Raw genomic sequence first — 5,000 nt, forward strand, 5'->3', positions numbered from 1 at the left:
ATGGCTTAATCTTTGAGACAAGCATATGACTACTGGCAGGATCAACCAGGGAGCTGCGTCAACTAGAGCTGAGCAGCCGGCCGCCCGGGAGTGTGTCCCGGGGGCCCGCGCGAACACGCAAGCGTCCGCTCAATTATTCTGCAAACAGGAGGAGGCTGAGCTCCCCTGCACAATACACCTCGAAACCCTCTCAGGTCCCGGCGGCGCGCAGCGCCGTCCTAAGTACTTGGTCGGGTTCGAGAGAGGCGCAATCGCCCGGAGTTTGGCGAGTAGACGCTTTAGGTGCGACCACCCGTGCTCCCAACTGAGCTTGCCGCTGCCGACAGAGGCCCGGGAGCGTGCTGTCGTGGCATTGCCGGCGGGAGACAACACGCGCCACCTACGGTGGCCGGCAGCTCCAACGCCAGCGCCACAGAAGGACAAAAGCCCCACTTGGGTGCCGAAGCGAACTCTCCCAGCACAGCGCACGCGCCAACACGTCCGCACAGCTGCGATACAAACCACCTGCGAGAACCGCAGAGGCGACCGAGCAGCAGACGGCGTCGCGGCGCCGAGCGCCGGGCGGCGGCGCATCCTCAGCGCACACAGTCCTCAATCGGACCAGCACACTGCAGATGTCCACCGCGCTTCGCACCGGGCCCGCGAGGACCTACTTTGGCCGCACGGCGCCGCGTGCAGGGTGCGCCGGCGCGCAGCTGCGCCGCCTGCCGCCTCCGTCGGCCGGCGCGCCTGCCACTGGCCGCCCCCACCAGCCGGCTGTAGCGCGTGCGCCCACGCACCGCGCGGCCAGCACGCCGGGAGGCCCCCCCTCACCGGCCGGGGACGGTCCCACCCAGCCACCGCCGCGTATCGCTTCACACCCACATGCCATTCACGTTCGTGGGCATGGTGGGTATCGCTGAAACAACCGGTTGGTAGCTCAACCGATCGTCGCCATCACTGATTCACCTCTAGCGAGAACAACCGCACCACAACCGTTTACCAGTTGTTCATTTGCGTAACGTCACCAGCAAACGTAGACGTCCATCGCCATTTGCAAATTCAACGATTGTTGCATGCCTGTGTCAGGTGTCACGACACACTATGTCTGCCCACATACACGCAACAACATGTGCACGCTTCGCGAACACGTGGAAGGTGGCCCCCGTACGTATGCGATGTCCATTGCGCGAACGACTGTCAACCGGCCTCTGTCGCATGTCGCAGATGTGGAACGCAGTGCACCATGCTATCACGGTGTGTGAGAAGAGACGACTACGTCTGACAACACGCGCCACTACATCAACAGACGGCTCATGCTGATCGCCATCCACGGCATACCATACTGCAATCCAGCTCTTATAGGGAGACGACACGTAGCTGAGTGCACAATATTTGGACCGTATGGTTCGCCGTTGTTGGCGCAGTCGTGGTACGGTCACACATGTACCACGATGTATCATTCAGTACATGAGGACCAATGTGCAGTACAGTGTGTGATTTGGACGTACAACATCAGCGGACAGTTGACACACGCCGTACCACAACGTAGGCTGTGCTTCGCCATGCAAATGCCAATGAACAACTGCGAAGGGCATTGAGCATGTACGTCCTGCTGCCATCCGCATTACAGTGTATAGCTGCAAGGTGTTTAACATGAAGCGATACTCTGGGGACCAGGCAGTGCGAGTAGCAAACTATATTGCGGGGGTTGCAGTTAGGCAACACCACACTAATTTAACGCGTCGTATGACAATTACAGAGCAGGTTAAGGCCCAACGTGTGTTGGGTTAAGGCCCAACGTGTGTTGGGTTAAGGCCCAACGTGTGTTGGGTTAAGGCCCAACGTGTGTTGGGTTAAGGCCCAACGTGTGTTGGGTTAAGGCCCAACGTGTGTTGGGTTAAGGCCCAACGTGTGTTGGGTTAAGGCCCAACGTGTGTTGGGTTAAGGCCCAACGTGTGTTGGGTTAAGGCCCAACGTGTGTTGGGTTAAGGCCCAACGTGTGTTGGGTTAAGGCCCAACGTGTGTTGGGTTAAGGCCCAACGTGTGTTGGGTTAAGGCCCAACGTGTGTTGGGTTAAGGCCCAACGTGTGTTGGGTTAAGGCCCAACGTGTGTTGGGTTAAGGCCCAACGTGTGTTGGGTTAAGGCCCAACGTGTGTTGGGTTAAGGCCCAACGTGTGTTGGGTTAAGGCCCAACGTGTGTTGGGTTAAGGCCCAACGTGTGTTGGGTTAAGGCCCAACGTGTGTTGGGTTAAGGCGCAACGTGTGTTGGGTTAAGGCGCAACGTGGGTTACGTTAAGGCGCAACGTGGGTTACGTTAAGGCGCAACGTGGGTTACGTTAAGGCGCAACGTGGGTTACGTTAAGGCGCAACGTGGGTTACGTTAAGGCGCAACGTGGGTTACGTTAAGGCGCAACGTGGGTTACGTTAAGGCGCAACGTGGGTTACGTTAAGGCCCAATATAGGTTAGGTTAAGGCCCAATATAGGTTAGGTTAAGGCCCAATATAGGTTAGGTTAAGGCCCAATATAGGTTAGGTTAAGGCCCAATATAGGTTAGGTTAAGGTACAATATAGGTTAGGTTAAGGTACAATATAGGTTAGGTTAAGGTACAATATAGGTTAGGTTAAGGTACAATATGGGTTAGGTTAAGGTACAATATGGGTTAGGTTAAGGCGCAATATGGGTTAGGTTAAGGCGCAATATGGGTTAGGTTAAGGCGCAATATGGGTTAGGTTAAGGCGCAATATGGGTTAGGTTAAGGCGCAATATGGGTTAGGTTAAGGCGCAATATGGGTTAGGTTAAGGCGCAATATGGGTTAGGTTAAGGCGCAATATGGGTTAGGTTAAGGCGCAATATGGGTTAGGTTAAGGTACAATATAGGTTAGGTTAAGGTACAATATAGGTTAGGTTAAGGTACAATATAGGTTAGGTTAAGGTACAATATGGGTTAGGTTAAGGTACAATATAGGTTAGGTTAAGGCACAATATGGGTTAGGTTAAGGCGCAATATGGGTTAGGTTAAGGCGCAATATGGGTTAGGTTAAGGCGCAATATGGGTTAGGTTAAGGCGCAACGTGGGTTACGTTAAGGCGCAACGTGGGTTACGTTAAGGCGCAACGTGGGTTACGTTAAGGCGCAACGTGGGTTACGTTAAGGCGCAACGTGGGTTACGTTAAGGCGCAACGTGGGTTACGTTAAGGCCCAATATAGGTTAGGTTAAGGCCCAATATAGGTTAGGTTAAGGCCCAATATAGGTTAGGTTAAGGCCCAATATAGGTTAGGTTAAGGCCCAATATAGGTTAGGTTAAGGTACAATATAGGTTAGGTTAAGGTACAATATAGGTTAGGTTAAGGTACAATATGGGTTAGGTTAAGGCGCAATATGGGTTAGGTTAAGGCGCAATATGGGTTAGGTTAAGGCGCAATATGGGTTAGGTTAAGGCGCAACGTGGGTTACGTTAAGGCGCAACGTGGGTTACGTTAAGGCGCAACGTGGGTTACGTTAAGGCGCAACGTGGGTTACGTTAAGGCGCAACGTGGGTTACGTTAAGGCGCAACGTGGGTTACGTTAAGGCCCAATATAGGTTAGGTTAAGGCCCAATATAGGTTAGGTTAAGGCCCAATATAGGTTAGGTTAAGGCCCAATATAGGTTAGGTTAAGGTACAATATGGGTTAGGTTAAGGTACAATATAGGTTAGGTTAAGGCGCAACGTGGGTTACGTTAAGGCCCAATATAGGTTAGGTTAAGGCCCAATATAGGTTAGGTTAAGGCCCAATATAGGTTAGGTTAAGGCCCAATATAGGTTAGGTTAAGGCCCAATATAGGTTAGGTTAAGGTACAATATAGGTTAGGTTAAGGTACAATATAGGTTAGGTTAAGGTACAATATGGGTTAGGTTAAGGTACAATATGGGTTAGGTTAAGGTACAATATAGGTTAGGTTAAGGCACAATATGGGTTAGGTTAAGGCGCAATATGGGTTAGGTTAAGGCGCAATATGGGTTAGGTTAAGGCGCAATATGGGTTAGGTTAAGGCGCAATATGGGTTAGGTTAAGGCACAATACGGGTTAGGTTAAGGCACAATACGGGTTAGGTTAAGGCACAATACGGGTTAGGTTAAGGCACACATTGTTGTAAGGAAAGGTGTTTTCGGGGGGGGGGGGGGGCTGGTTTGTTGATTGTGATTATCGTAAGTAAATGACTGCGGCATCATCTGATTTGCCACGTCAGGGTGCACCTTTGGCTCATAACAGGCGGCGCTCTGATTCCATGCTTGTGGCAGACCTGTGTCTTTCATTCGTGCCATTGTTTGTGTGGTGTGACAGGAGGCAGTATTGTGATGTTGGGTGCACCCCTGTGTAGGACATGTGTGGGTGTTGGTGGCTTAGCTGAGCAATGGTGGTTGTCGGAAGGGTGGGATATTCTGTTTTCCGAGTGGACCTCCCGGTCTGGTTATGATAGTGTGGATTGTCTAATGTGGCAGAGAGGATGCACTGGGTGTTGTTCCATGCTGGTGCTTAGATATTGTCTGTGTGCCTGTTACAGGCAGAGAGTAGTGCGTGATAAGAGTGTCTGGCTGACGTGTGATTGTGAGCAGAGTCTTTCAGCATGTATACGGACAGTTGTATACATTATCTGTATTCTGATGGCTCTATCTATTACTAATCAGCGCCGTGTATACGTTTAATCCGGTTCCAGTCGAAACTATTGTATCTCTGTACATTAGTGACACGGCGAGCCCGCTATGTAGTTACTCGTCTCGGCAGCTTCCACCGGTGTATGGCAAATGATTATAAGGAATCAGTCTAGTCGTCAATACCGATAGTGTGACGTCACATGTCTGGGGTGGGGGACGCTGCGCCCTTCCGGTGGGTCATGGCCTAGGAAGACTCTTCCCACGCAGGGGGGCTTGGACTGTCATTGACTCTTCCGAGTAATATACTTGCCGTACGTTTTTGCGACTGCGAGTGCAACGCTCACCGGTACCGACATGGATGGAGCGCCTCCTAGCTGCC

The 5,000-nt window shown here is 51.8% G+C and overlaps 1 non-coding gene across 1 annotated transcript in view; it reads right to left on the bottom strand.

Moving 5' to 3' along the window:
- Window positions 1-52, bottom strand: part of LOC124562769 — a 1,910-nt gene extending 1,858 nt beyond the window's left edge. The window contains exon 1 of the ribosomal RNA XR_006969624.1: window positions 1-52. This exon is cut by the window's left edge and continues 1,858 nt beyond it. This is a non-coding gene — a ribosomal RNA (small subunit ribosomal RNA).
- Window positions 53-5,000: the final 4,948 nt, after the last annotated feature.

Source organism: Schistocerca americana, unplaced genomic scaffold (assembly GCF_021461395.2).
Source record: "Schistocerca americana isolate TAMUIC-IGC-003095 unplaced genomic scaffold, iqSchAmer2.1 HiC_scaffold_1182, whole genome shotgun sequence".
Taxonomy (NCBI): Eukaryota; Metazoa; Arthropoda; class Insecta; order Orthoptera; family Acrididae; genus Schistocerca; species Schistocerca americana.